Source organism: Scyliorhinus torazame, chromosome 23, assembly GCF_047496885.1.
Source record: "Scyliorhinus torazame isolate Kashiwa2021f chromosome 23, sScyTor2.1, whole genome shotgun sequence".
Taxonomy (NCBI): domain Eukaryota; kingdom Metazoa; phylum Chordata; class Chondrichthyes; order Carcharhiniformes; family Scyliorhinidae; genus Scyliorhinus; species Scyliorhinus torazame.
In genome coordinates this window covers 50,204,906-50,220,002 of record NC_092729.1, presented here as the reverse complement: position 1 = coordinate 50,220,002, position 15,097 = coordinate 50,204,906, and positions in this window count along the sequence as shown.

The window sequence follows — 15,097 nt, the reverse complement described above, 5'->3', positions numbered from 1 at the left end:
CGGATCCTTTTCCTTCTTTAAAAGAAGCGATATCGTTGCTTCTGACATAGTCGGGGGCAGTTGTCCCCTTTCCTTTGCCTCGTTAAAGGTCCTCGTCAGTAGCGGGGCGAGCAAGTCCAAATATTTTCTGTAAAATTCAACTGGGAATCCGTCCGGTCCCGGGGCCTTTCCTGTCTGCATGTTCCTAATTCCTTTCACCACTTCTTCTACCGTGATCTGTGCTCCCAATCCCATCCTTTCCTGCTCTTCCACCTTGGGAATTTCCAGCCGATCCAAAAACTCCATCATTCTCTCGCTCCCATCCGGGGGTTGAGCTTCATACAATTTTTTATAAAATGTCTTAAACACTTCATTCACTCTCTCCGCTCCCCGCTCCGTCTCTCCATCTTCGTCTCTCACCCCCCCTATTTCCCTCGCTGCTCCCCTTTTCCTCAATTGGTGTGCCAGCAATCTGCTCGCCTTCTCTCCATATTCATACTGTACACCCTGCGCCTTCCTCCATTGTGCCTCTGCAGTGCCTGTGGTCAGCAAGTCAAATTCCACATGCAGCCTTTGCCTTTCCCTATACAGTCCCTCCTCCGGTGCTTCCGCATACTGTCTGTCCACCCTCAAAAGTTCTTGCAACAACCGCTCCCGTTCCTTACTCTCCTGCTTCCCTTTATGTGTCCTTATTGATATCAGCTCCCCCCTAACCACCGCCTTCAACGCCTCCCAGACCACTCCCACCTGAACCTCCCCATTGTCATTGAGTTCCAAGTACTTTTCAATGCATCCCCTCACCCTTAAGCACACCCCCTCATCCGCCATTAGTCCCATGTCCATTCTCCAGGGTGGACGCCCTCTTGTTTCCTCCCCTATCTCCAAGTCTACCCAGTGTGGGGCATGATCCGAAATGGCTATAGCCGTATATTCCGTTCCCCTCACCCTCGGGATCAATGCCCTACCCAACACAAAAAAGTCTATGCGTGAATAGACTTTATGGACATAGGAGAAAAACGAGAACTCCTTACTCCTAGGTCTACTGAATCTCCACGGGTCCACCCCTCCCATCTGCTCCATAAAATCCTTAAGCACCTTGGCTGCTGCCGGCCTCCTACCAGTCCTGGACTTCGACCTATCCAGCCTTGGTTCCAACACCGTGTTAAAGTCTCCCCCCATTATCAGCTTTCCGGTCTCTAGGTCTGGGATGCGTCCTAGCATTCGCCTCATAAAATTGGCATCGTCCCAATTCGGGGCATACACGTTAACCAACACCACCATCTCTCCCTGTAATTTGCCACTCACCATCACGTATCTGCCCCCGTTATCCGCCACTATAGTCTTTGCCTCGAACATTACCCGCTTCCCCACTAATATAGCCACCCCCCTGTTTTTCGTATCCAGCCCCGAATGGAACACCTGCCCTACCCATCCTTTACGCAGCCTAACCTGATCTATCAGTTTCAGGTGCGTTTCCTGTAACATGACCACATCTGCTTTAAGTTTCTTAAGGTGTGCGAGTACTCGTGCCCTCTTTATCGGCCCGTTAAGCCCCCTCACGTTCCACGTGATCAGCCGAGTTGGGGGGCTTCCCACCCCCCCCCCTTGCCGGTTAGCCATCATCTTTTTCCAGCTTCTCGCCCAGTTCCCACGCAGCTGTATTTCTCCCAGACGGTGCCCCCCCGCCCATCCTTTCCCATACCCACTCCCCCCTTTCCCCAGCAGCAGCAACCCAGTAATTCCCCCCTCCCCACCCCCGCTAGACCCCCGCTAGCATAATTACTCCCCCCATGTTGCTCCCAGAAGTCAGCAAACTCTGGCTGACCTCGGCTTCCCCCCGTGATCATGGCTCGCCCCGTGCGGCGCCCCCTCCTTCCTGCTTCTCTATTCCCGCCATAATTATCATAGCGCGGGAACCAAGCCCGCGCCTCTCCCTCGGCCCCGCCTCCCATGGCCAACGCCCCATCTCCTCTCCCTCCCCACCTCCCCCCATCACCACCTGTGGGAGAAAGAAAAGTTACCATACCGCAGGATTAATCATACAATCCCTCTTCGCCCCCCCCCCCCCCCACTCGTCCCACCACTTTGTCCAAACGTTCATTTTCGTAGTCCAATCATTCCAATTTTTCTTCTACAATAAAAGTCCACGCTTCATCCGCCGTCTCAAAGTAGTGGTGCCTCCCTTGATATGTGACCCACAGTCTTGCCGGTTGCAGCATTCCAAATTTTATCTTCTTTTTGTGAAGTACCGCTTTGGCCCGATTAAAGCTCGCCCTCCTTCTCGCCACCTCCGCACTCCAATCTTGATAGACGCGGATTACCGCATTCTCCCATTTACTACACCGAGTTTTCTTCGCCCATCTAAGGACCATTTCTCTATCCTTAAAACGGAGAAATCTCACCACTATGGCTCTGGGAGCTTCTCCTGCTCTCGATCCTCGCACCATAACTCGGTATGCTCCCTCCACCTCCAAAGGACCCGTCGGGGCCTCCACTCCCATTAACGAGTGCAGCATCGTGCTCACATATGCCCCGACGTCCGCCCCCTCCACACCTTCAGGAAGGCCAAGAATCCTCAAGTTGTTCCTCCTTGCGTTGTTTTCCAGTGCCTCCAACCTCTCCACAGATCGTTTCTGGTGTGCCTCCCGTATCTCCGACTTCACCACCAGGCCCTGTATATCGTTTTCATTCTCTGCTGCTTTCGCCTTCACGACCCGAAGCTCCTGCTCCTGGGTCTTTTGTTCCTCTTTCAGCCCTTCAATCGCCTGTAATATCGGGGCCAACAACTCTTTCTTCATTTCCTTTTTTATCTCCTCCACGCAGCGTTTCAAAAACTCTTGTTGTTCAGGGCCCCATATGAGACTGCCACCTTCCGACGCCATCTTGGTTTCTGCTTGCCTTCCTTGCCGTTGTTCCAAAGGATCCGCTGCAATCCGGCCACTTTCCTCTCCTTTTTCCATCCGTGTCCAGGGGGAACACCCTTCTGGTTTACCGCACGGTGTTTTTAGCCGTTAAAATTGCCGTTGGGGCTCCTATCAAGAGCCCAAAAGTCCGTTCCACCGGGAGCTGCCGAAACGTGCGACTTAGCTGGTCATCGCCGCACCCGGAAGTCGGCAACAACATCATTTTATCAGACAAGGAGGTTCAATGGGATCTTTCACTGAAATCCTCTGATGTCAATTCCTGAGATTGGAATTTATAATGAAACAATTTATATTCAATGAAAACGGTCAGTTTGATAACCCCAACTGCTTTCTGTTACCTCGCCCCTCACTCTCCTCTCTCACCTTGTTTTTAATTTGGGGAATTCTGCAGGCAGCTTGTGCACAGGAAGAGCCCCAAAAATGGTGGCACTTTCAAAATTAAGTTCAGAGTCTCTGAAGATGGATTTCTTTCTCTCTTTCTACTTGAACCTGTACAAACTGACAGCAGGCATATTGATTGCACAGCAAGATTCCACAATCAGAAATGTGATCATGGTGGAAAATTCCCCCACGTCCCCTGTGGAAAGGATGAATTAACTCCCTCATTCCCACCTTTAAGTTTAAGACTTTTAACTCAAGACCTTCAAACCCATTTTGCAGTCCGTGAGCTAATTTTTAAAAAATGTGGTCATTATTGCTGTGTTTTTTGAAAATATTATCATTCCGATGAGGACGGACATAACAAAATACAAACAATCAGTCACAACACAAACAAAATACTATTCGCCTCATTTGAGATTTATTCCTTTATTTCCATTAAACTTTCCCCTCTTCCCTCCCCTTACCCACTGGCAACAAACAGATCTGTAAATACAGACAAGAACAGCTTCCGTCTCGTCCAGAACCCCCACCTGAGCCACAAAGGGCTAACTTTAGTTTCTCAAGTTTAAGGAATTCCGCAATATCCCTCAACCATGTCGATATTTTTTGGCGGATCTTCTGACTTCCCTTCCAATAATATTAGCCTCCGGGCGATCAATGTGGCAAAGGCCACCACATCGGCCCCGTCCCCATCTATTAGTCCCGGTACTTCCGACACCCCAGAAATTGCCTCATGTGGTCCCAGTAATATTTCCACCTCCACAACTTTTGTTACTGTTTTAAATAGCGAGAGCCAGAAGCCCAATAATCGTGGACGTGACCAGAAGATGTGGACGTGGTTCACTGGTCCTCCTTTGCACTCTCACATTTATCTTCTTCCTCTGTGAAGGATCTGCTCGTTCGTCCCTGTGTCATATGGCCCCTGTGTACATCCTTGAATTGTATCAAGCCCATCCGAGCACGTGAAGATGTCGCATTGACCCTGTGTATAACCTCACTCCATAGTCCCCATTCCAACGCCACACCCAACTCTTCCTTCCAGAGAGTAGCAATGGAGGGATGCTTTTCTAATTGGATGGCTGTGACCAGTGGTGTTCCACAGGGATCAGTGCTGGGACCTTTGCTCTTTGTAGTATATATAAATGATTTGGAGGAAAATGTAACTGGTCTGATTCGTAAGTTTGCAGACGACACAAAGGTTGGTGGAATTGCGGATAGCGATGAGGACTGTCTGAGGATACAGCAGGATTTAGATTGTCTGGAGACTTGGGCGGAGAGATGGCAGATGGAGTTTAATCCGGACAAATGTGAGGTAATGCATTTTGGAAGGTCTAATGCAGGTAGGGAATATACAGTGAATGGTAGAACCCTCAAGAGTATTGAAAGTCAAAGAGATCTAGGAGTCCAGGTCCACAGGTCATTGAAAGGGGCAACACAGGTGGAGAAGGTAGTCAAGAAGGCATACGGCATGCTTGCCTTCATTGGCCGGGGCATTGAGTATAAGAATTGGCAAGTCATGTTGCAGCTGTATAAAACCTTAGTTAGGCCACACTTGGAGTATAGTGTTCAATTCTGGTCGCCACACTAGCAGAAGGATGTGGATGCTTTAGAGAGGGTGCAGAAGAGATTTACCAGAATGTTGCCTGGTATGGAGGGCATTAGCTATGAGGAGCGGTTGAATAAACTCGGTTTGTTCTCACTGGAACGAAGGAGGTTGAGGGGAGACCTGATAGAGGTATACAAAATTATGAGGGGCATAGACAGAGTGGATAGTCAGAGGCTTTTCCCCAGGGTAGAGGGGTCAATTACTAGGGGGCATAGGTTTAAGGTGAGAGGGGCAATGTTTAGAGTAGATGTACGAGGCAAGATTTTTACGCAGAGGGTAGTGGATGCCTGGAACTCGCTACCGTAGGAGGTCGTGGAAGCAGGGACGATAGTGACATTTAAGGGGCATCTTGACAAATATATGAACAGGATGAGAATAGAAGGATACGGACCCAGGAAGTGTAGAAGATTGTCGTTTAGTCGGGCAGCATGGTCGGCACGGGTTTGGAGGGCCAAAGGGCCTGTTCCTGTGCTGTACATTTCTTTGTTCTTTCTTCTTTTTTTGTTTTATTTCCTCAATTGCTGCTTTCTTTCTGTCCATCAGCCAGCTGTAAATGTTAGTAATTCTCCCATCACCAACTCAGCTGGGAGGAGCAATTTATCCAGCAGCTTGTTCTCTGGTAGGCAACGAAAGAGGACAACTCCTTTTTCACCAAGTTTCATCTTTGAAGATAATTAAACTTCACCTCCCTCGGCATTTTATGTTTCTCCCTCAATTCTTCAAATCTACTTTCCAACAACAAGTCTGTAACCTGTCTCAGCCCAGCTTTATGCCACTGTTTAAATATTGTATCCAGTCTTGCCGCCGGGGTGAATCGGGGATTTCCATAAATATGGGCTCGCGCCGTCAAGTTTACCAAAGCAAAATGGCGTCTCCACTTGCTCCAGATGTTGAAGGAAGATGCCAGCACCGTGCTTTGTGTAAACCCTCCCGGGGGAAATGGGAGTGGGGCCGCAGCGAAAGTCTGCAAACTCGCCCCCTTACACGATGCTTACTCCACCTGTCCCCATTCCGCTTCTTCCTCTCCCCACCATTGCCGAATCTTCTCCAAATTCACCGCCCAATAATAATACAAAAGATTGGGAAGCACCAACCCTCCCACCCACCCATTCTTTTTAAATGTGTGCTGGTCCTTTTGAAGAGAAATCCAAAATCTCCTTCCATTTACTGATGGAGAAGTGATCTGCCGCATTTTCTATCTGTTTAGAGCAGGGTGTCTGTGTGAGGGTAAGTGTGTTACTGTGTGTGTGGACTTTTCTCTATCTGTCTATCTGCCAGTCGCCCTGGTCCAAGATTCTGTTTCTCTCTCCACAGATGCTGCCTGACGTGCTCAGTATTTTCCCGCATTGGTACAAGAGCGAGGAGGTAAGGCTGAACTTATACAAGACACTAGTTAGAGCTCAGCTGGAATATTGTGGACAGTTCTGGGCGCCACACTATAGGAAGGATGTGAACACACTGGAGCGAGTGCAGAGGAGGTTCACAAGAATGGTTCAGGGATGAGAAACTTCAGTGATGAGGATAGATTGGAGAGGTTGGGTCTGTTCTCCACAGAGAGAAATGGCCAAGAGGAGATTGGATAGAGGTGATCAAATTCTTGGGGGTGCCGGACAGAGTAGACAGGGAGAAACGGTTCCCAATATTGAGAAGATAAAGAACGAGATGGCACAGAATTAAAGTGAATTGGAAAATAAGCAAATATTTGTGAGAAAATGGAAACAGTATAGTGTAGAGAGAGCCCTGCTCGGTATCACACCCCGTGCTGTACCTGTCCTGGGAGTGTTTGAGAGGAAAAATGCAGAGGGATCTTTACTCTGTATCTAACCCCATGCTGTACCTGTCCTGGGAGTGTTTGATGGGGACAGTGTAGAGGGAGCATTACTCGGTATCTAACCCCGTGCTGTATCTGTCCTGGGAGTGTTTGAGAGGAAAAATGCAGAGGGAGCTTTAGTCTGTATCTAACCCCGTGCTGTAACTGTCCTGGGAGTGTTTGATGGGGACAGTGTAGAGCGAGCTTTACTCTGTATCTAACCCGGTGCTGCACCAGTCCTGGGAGTGTTTGATGGGGACAGTGTAGAGCGAGCTTTACTCTGTATCTTACCCCGTGCTGTACCTGTTCTGGGAGTGTTTGATGGGGACAGTGTAGAGGGAGCTTTACTCTGTATCTTACCCCGTGCTGTACCTGTTCTGGGAGTGTTTGATGGGGACAGTGTAGAGGGAGCTTTACTCTGTATCTAACCCCGTGCTGTACCTGTCCTGGGAGTGTTTGATGGGGACAGTGTCGAGGGAGCTTTACTCTGTATCTAACACAGTGCTGTACCTGTCCTGGGAGTGTTTGATGGGGACAGTGTAGAGGGAACTTTACTCTATGTCTAACCCCGTGCTGTACCTTTGCTGGGAGTGTTTGATGGGCACAGTGTAGAGGGAACTTTACTCTATGTCTAACCCCGTGCTGTACCTGTGCTGGGAGTGTTTGATGGGGACAGTGTAGAGGGAACTTTACTCTATGTCTAACCCCGTGCTGTACCTGTGCTGGGAGTGTTTAATGGGGACAGTGTAGAGAGAGCCTTGCTCGATATCTAATACCGTGTTGTACCTGTCCTAGGAGTGTTTGATGGGCACAGTGTAGAGGGAACTTTACTCTATGTCTAACCCCGTGCTGTACATGTGCTGGGAGTGTTTGATGGGGACAGTGTAGAGGGAACTTTACTCTATGTCTAACCCCGTGCTATATCTGTGCTGGGAGTGTTTGATGGGGACAGTGTAGAGAGAGCCTTGCTCGATATCTAATACCGTGTTGTACCTGCCCTGGGAGTGTTTGATGGGCACAGTGTAGAGAGAGCCTTGCTCGATATCTAATACCATGTTGTACCTGTCCTGGGAGTGTTTGCCAGGTACAGTGTAGAGGAATCTTTGTCTAACCCCATGATGTACCATTGCTGGTCGTGTTTGACGGAGTTTCAAAATCTCAAATAAATGTCTTCTGTTAGTTTCTCCATCCCTCTGTTTCTGCTTCTCTCTCTGTCTGTCTGGGAATATTGTCAGAACAAAATCCACGATCAGCAGTCAGCCATTTTAAGTTACTTAATGGTGGCCATTTTAGGTGAGCACAGCACTGTCATTTCTGATATTTGTACACGTTGGTATAACAAAATCCTGATGGAAAGTGTCTGATTTAAACAGCGATTTGTTGGGGAATGTGGATGTAGAAAGGGAGCTGGCTGTCCTTGTACACCAGTCACTGAAAGTGGAGAGGGGGGAGCAGCAAGCAGTTAAGAAGACCAATGATATGTTGGCCTTCATTGAAAGAGGGATTTGAGTTCAGAAGTGGAGATGTCTTACTGCCGTTACACAAGGCCTTGGTGAGACCACACCTGGAGTATTGCGTACAGTTTCGGTCTCCCTAACATAGAAAGGATATAGTTGCCAGAGAGGGAGTGCAGCGGAAGGTGAATCGGCTGATAGGGAGATTGCCGGACTGTCCTACAAGGAGAGATTGGTTTGACTGTGGCACAGTGGTTAGCACTGCTGCCTCACCGTGCCAGTGACCCGGGATAAATTCCGGCCTTGTGTGACTGATTACGTGGAGTTGGCAGTTTCTCCCCGTGTGTGCGTGGGTTTCCTCCGGGTGCTCCGGTTTCCTTCCACAGTCCAAAGACGTGCAGGCTAGGTGGAATGGTCCTGCTAAATTACCCCTTAGTGTCCAAGAAAGATTGTTTAGATTAGGTTAAGGAGTTATTGGGATAGCGCGGGTGACTGAGCTTACATAGAATGCTGTGTCAGAGGGTTGGTGTAGATTCGATGGGCAGAATGGCCTCCTTCTGCATTGTAGGGATTCTATCATTGTGCCTGTATTCACTAGGGCCTAGAAGGATGTGAGGAGATGTTTGCTGTGCTAAATTGCCCCTTTGTGGCCCAAAGGTTAGGTGGTGTTACTGGGGTTATTTGGATAGGGTGGAGGCGTGGGCTTGGGTAGGGTGCTCTCTCCGAGGGCCAGTGCAGACTCGATGGGCCAAATGGGCTACTCCTGCAATGTATATTCTATGATTCTGTGAGCTCTGATTGAAATGTATTACATTCCAACAGCGCTGTGCAGAGTATACACAGAGATGGAGATTCTGAATATTGAATTAATGTATTCTGTTATTTTCCCCATCTTCTCTGTCTCTGCATCTCTCTATCTCTCTCTCTGGGAATCTGTCTAAACAAATCCACGATCAGCAGTCAGCCATTTTAAGTTACTGAACGGTGGCCATTTTATGTGAGCACAACACTGAGACAATTCGGACAGTTGTTCAAGTTAGTGTCAAACAAAAACTGAAGGAAAGAGTCAAATTTAAATGGTGATATGTTGGGCAATGTGGATGTACAAATGGAGCTTGTACACCAGTCACTGAAAGTGGAGAGGGGGGTGCAGCAAGCAGTTAAGAAGACCAATGATATGTTGGCCTTCATTGAAAGAGGGATTTGAATTCAGAAGTGCAGATGTCTTACGGCAGTTATACAAGCCCTTGGTGAGACCACACCTGGAGTACTGTGTACAGTTTTTGGTCTCCCTAACATAGAAAGGATATAGTTGCCAGAGAGGGAGTGCAGCGGAGGGTCAATCGGCTGAAGGTGAGATTGCCGGACTGTCCTAGGAGGAGAGATTGGTTCAATAGGACCCGAACGAGCCCTGTTTCTCCAACCTAACCCTGGAGATCTAATCCCACATTCCTGATGATTTCTCCACTCTCAAAGATGGAAAGTTATTGACCAAGTTTAAAGCAGAAATTGACAGCTTTCTAAATCCCAATGACATAAAGGGACATGGGGATAGTGTTGGGGAAAAGACATTGAAGTGAAGATATTTCACAGCTGGATTCACAGAATACAGACAACAAAGTATCTTAAATTTTGGAAGAGCCACAAATGTTGTGAAACATTTGGGAAATGATTAGAAACAGTTTGGACTGAGATCTCCTCAGTGACCTGTGTGCAGTCCCCACCCCCAACTTTCTGTCAGGAATGTCCCCCTCGGTGTGTTTCCTGTATCTGCAAAGGTAACACTTCTCCTGTCTATGGTTATGTTAATTCAGCAGACAACCACAGATTCACAATGTCCTGTCCTTATTTCTGTCTTTGTTTGACATTTGTTCCCCTAATTTCTGACATGTTGGGAATAACCATTCGTCTGTCGCCTTAGGAAGGCTTTCCATAGAATGAGTAAAAACCAGCAAGAAATCACAGAATGTGAGTTAAACACAACTTCATTCCTGCTCCCATTTAGAGAGAAGATTCCTGGCCAGACAAACAAAGCTCATTGCAAAGTTTCACTTCATATTTTACTTGTTGTTCACGGACAGATTTTTCACTGAAATCTTCTGATGTCAATTCCTGAGATTAGAATTTATAAAGAAACAATTTGGATTGAATGAAAACGGTCAGTTTGATAACCCTAATGTCCTGACTGCCTCACGTCCTGGCACCCTCACACCATCACACCCTCATGTCCCCTAACCCTCACATCCTGACCCACTCCCATCCCCAAAACCTCAGATCCTGACCCGCTGTGTACCTCTTTCTCTGTGTGTATCCCTCACTCTCTCCGTGTGCCCACCTCTCTCTGTCCCTCTCTCCCTCTGTGTCCCTGTTGCTCTCAAAGTGTCCTCTCACTCTGTCCCTCTCTTTCACTGTCTACCTCTTTCTCTCTGTGTCACTCTCCCTGTCGCCCTCTCCCTTTCTGTATCCCCGTCTCTCTGTCCCCCTCTCTCCCTCTCCCTCTATCTCTATCCCTCTTTCTCTTTGTCCCACTATCTCTCACTGTGTACATCTCTCTTTCTATCACTCTATCGCTCACTCTCCTTCTCTCGCTGTGTCCCTCGCTCTTGCTGTGTCGTCGCTCTCGCTGTGTCCCTCGCTCTCGCTGTGTCCCTCGCTCTCACTGAGTCCCTCGCTCTCACTGAGTCCCTCGCTCTCTGTGTATCCCTCACTCTCTGTGTGCCCCTCACTCTCTGTGTACCCCTCACTCTCTGTGCGTCCCTCGCTCATTGTGCGTCCCTCGCTCTCTGTGCGTACCTCGCTCTCTGTGTGTCCCTCGCTCTCTGTGTGTCCCTCGCTCTCTGTGTGTTCCTTGCTCTCTGTGTGTGTCCCTCGCTCTCTGTGTGTGTCCCTTGCTCCCTGTGTGTCCCTCGCTCTCTGTGCGTCCCTCGCTCTCTGTGCGTCCCTCGCTCTCTGTGCGCCCCTCGCTCTCTGTGTGTCCCTTGCTCTCTGTGTCCGTCGCTCTCTGCGTGTCCCTCGCTCTCTGTGTGTTCCTCGCTCTCTGTGCGTCCCTCGCTCTCTGTATGTCCCTCGCTCTCTGTGTCCCTCGCTCTCTGTGTGTCCCTCGCTCTCTGTGTGTTCCTCGCTCTCTGTGTGTCCCTCGCTCTCTGTGTGGCCCTCGCTCTCTGTGTGTCCCTCACTCTCTGTGTGTCCCTCGCTCTCTGTGTGTCCCTCGCTCTCTGTGTGTGTCCCTCGCTCTCTGTGTGTCCCTCGCTCTCTGTGTGTGTCCCTCGCTCTCTGTGCATCCCTCGATCTCTGTGAGTCCCTCTCTCTCCGTGTGTGTTCCTTGCTCTCTGTGTGTCCCTCGCTCTCTGTGTGTGTCCCTCGCTCTCTGTGTGACCCTCGCTCTCTGTGTGTCCCTCGCTCTCTGTGTGTCCCTCGCTCTCTGTGTGTTCCTCGCACTCTGTGTGTCCCTCGCTCTGTGTGTGTGTCTCGCTCTCTGTGCACCCTACAACTAGGGAATAATATACCGAGCTAGTTGGGGAACTGGGAGACATAGGTACATACAGAGGGTAATGTATATAAACTTGCTCAGGAACTGGCTGACACATTACTGAAAATGGTTCATGTATATAAGCTACCTTGGGAAGCAGGAGATACAGTTACACAATAGACCTCATGTATATAAGTTAGTTGGAGAACTACGAGTCGCAGTTACAGAATATAGATCATGTGTATAAGCATTTGGGGAACCAAGACAGACAGTTGCAGAATAAGGGTCATTTATTTAGAACGAGGAGACAAAATTACACAATGAGGCTCATGTATGTTAGCGAGCTGTGCAAGTGCGAGACACGGTTGAAGAATAACGGTCATGTATATAATGTCGCGGAGGATCTGGGAGTCAATAACAGAATCATATTTATTAATTTAATGTCGCTGGAGAACTCTGAGACACCGTTAGATAATGAGGGTCACAATATAAAGCTCTCAGTGAACTGGGATAAAGTTGCAGAATAAGAGAAATGCACAAAATCTAGCTGGGGAACTGGGAGATACAATTACATAATAAGGGCCATGTGTATCACAAGCGGGGAAATTGGAAGTGGCAGGTGGAGAATAACTGTTAGGTATACAAGCCAGCTGGGAAATGGGAGACACAGTTACAGAATCGTGATCATGCGTGTAGGTTAGATGTTGAACTAAGAGACACCGTTACAGAGTAATGGTCATGTACATCAGCTCGCTGGAGAACTGGGAGGCACAGTTCCAGAATGAGTTTTATACATGTTTGTTACCTGGGGAACTGTGAGACACTATTACAGAATAAGAGTATGCATGTACGTTGGCTGGGGAACAGGGTGACAGTTGCAGTGAGAGTCATGTATACATTCGCGCTGGAGAAGGCGGAGACACAGTAACAGAACACTGGCCATGTAGAGAAGCTACCTGCAGAACGAGGAGACAAAGTTACAGAATTAGAGTTATGTATGGTAACTAGCTGTGAAACTAGGAGACACAGTTACGGAAATGGGACATGTATATTAGCTCGCTGATGAACTGGAAGAGACAGTTAGAGAATAAGGGTCATGTGTACCTAGCTATCTGGGGAACTAGGAGACACAGATACACAATGAGGGTCGTATAAAATCTCCCTCAGCAACTGTCTGGACAGTTACAAAATAAGGACCATGGATATCACTAGCTGGGGAACCAGGATATATAGTTACAGAATAAGGGTCATGTATATGAGCTATCTGGGCGGCGGGAGACACAGTTACAAAATCAGCATCATATATATAAGCTAGCCGGAGAACTCAGGGTCGCAGTTATAGAACATGTGTAAGGCGTATAAGCACAATGGTGAATTGGGAGACACCGTTACACAATAAGAGTTATGCATATTCACTTGCTGTAGAACCGAACTGGGGGTCAGCGAGCAGGTTATTACTGAGAGTAAGTGTCACTTGGTCGCACTGTCAGTGGGTGGCACAGGAACACATTGGTTAGCACTGTTTCTTCACACGCCAGGGTCACAGGGTCGATTCCTGGCTTCGGTCACTGTCTGTGCGGAGTCTGCATGTTCTCCCAACGTCTGCGTGGGTTTCCTCCGGGAGCTTCGGCTTTCTCCCACGGTCCGGGGATGTGCAGGTTAGGTGGAGTGGCCATGCTGAATTGCCCATTATGTCCAAAAAGGTTTGGGTGGGGTTACTGGGTTGCGGGGAGAAGGTGGACTTAAAGTAGGGTGATCTTTCTAACGGCCTGTGCAGGCTCGATGGGCCAAATGGTCTCCCTCTGCACTGTGAATTCTATGAACTTGGAGGCACAGTTAACATCGCGTGTTTCATCTCTATAAGCTAGCTGCGGGGCTGTGAGACACAGTTGCAGAATAAGAGTATGTATGTAAGTTCGCTGGGGAACTGGGTGACAGTTTCAGAATAAGTGCCACGTATTCATGGTCGCTGGAGAACATAGAGACACTAGGGGACATAGGTACACACTAAGGGTCATGTATATACGCAAATGGGGAAATTGGGAGTCACGGGTACATAATAAGGGTTAGTTAAACATGCTAGCTGGGGAATGGGAGACACGAGTACAAAATGAGGGTCCTGTAAAAAACTAGCTGGGAAACGAGGCACGACAGGCACAGAATAAGGGTCTTGTATAAAAGGTAGATGGGAACTAGCAGACACAGTTACAGAGTAAACCTTACCTATGTAAGTTAGCTGGGGAACTAGGCGATAATGGTACAGAGTAAGGGTCATGTACGTAGGTTAGCTGGGGAACTAGGAGACAAAGTTACAGAATGACAAGGAGCCAGCTATAGAATAAGGGTCATGTGCATAAGCTCTGTGCGTCCCTCGCTCTGTGTGTCCCTCTCTCTCTGTGTGTCCCTCGCTCTCTGTGTGTCCATCGCTCTCTGTGTGTCCCTCGTTCTCTGTGTGTATCCCTCGCTCTGTGTGTGTCCCTCGCTCTCTGTGTGTGTCCCTCGCTCTCTGTGTATCCCTCGCTCTCTGTGTGACCCTCGCTCTCTGTGTGTCCCTCGCTCTCTGTGTGTCCGTCGCTCTCTGTAGGTCCCTCGTTCTCTGTGTGTATCCCTCGCTCTGTGTGTGTCCCTCGCTCTCTGTGTGTGTCCCTCGCTCTCTGTGTGTGTCCCTCCCTCTGTGTGTCCCTAGCTCTCTGTGTGTCCCTCGCTCTCTGTGTGTGTCCCTCGCTTTGTGTGTCCCTCGCTCTCTGTGTGTCCCTCGCTTTCTGTGTGTCCCTCGCTCTCTGTATGTCCCTCGCTCTCTGTGTGTCCCTCGCTCTCTGTGTGTGTCCGTCGCTCTGTGTGTCCCTCACTCTCAGTGTGTCCCTCGCTCTTTGTGTGTCCCTCGCTCTTTGTGTGTCCCTCGCTCTCTGTGTGTGTCCATCGCTCTGTGCGTCCCTCGCTCTTTATGCGTCCCTCGCTCTCTGTGTGCCCCTCGCTCTCTGCGTGTCCCTCGCTCTCTGTGTGTGTCCCTCGCTCTGTGTGTCCCTCGCTCTCTGTGTGTCCCTCGGTCCCTGTCTGTCCCTCGCTCTGTGTGTGTGCCCCTCGCTCCGTGTGTCCCTCGCTCTCTGTGTGTCCCTCGCTCTTTGTGTGCCCTCGCTCTCTGTGTGTGTCCCTCACCCTGTGCGTCCCTCGCTCTCTGTGCGTCCCTCGCTCTGTGTGTGTGTCCCTCGCTCTGTGCGTCCCTCGCTCTCAGTGTGCCCCTCGCTCTGTTTGTCCCTCGCTCTGTGTGTGTCCCTCTCTCTCTGTGTGTCCCTCGCTCTCTGTGTGTCCCTCGCTCTCTGTGTGTCCCTCGCTCTCTGTGTGTCCCTCGCTCTCTGTGTGTCCCTCGCTCTCTGTGTGTCCCTCACTCTGTGCGTCCCTCGCTCTCTGTGTGCCCCTCGCTCTGTGTGTCCCTCGCTCTCTGTGCCTCCCTCGCTCTCTGTGTGTCCCTCGCTC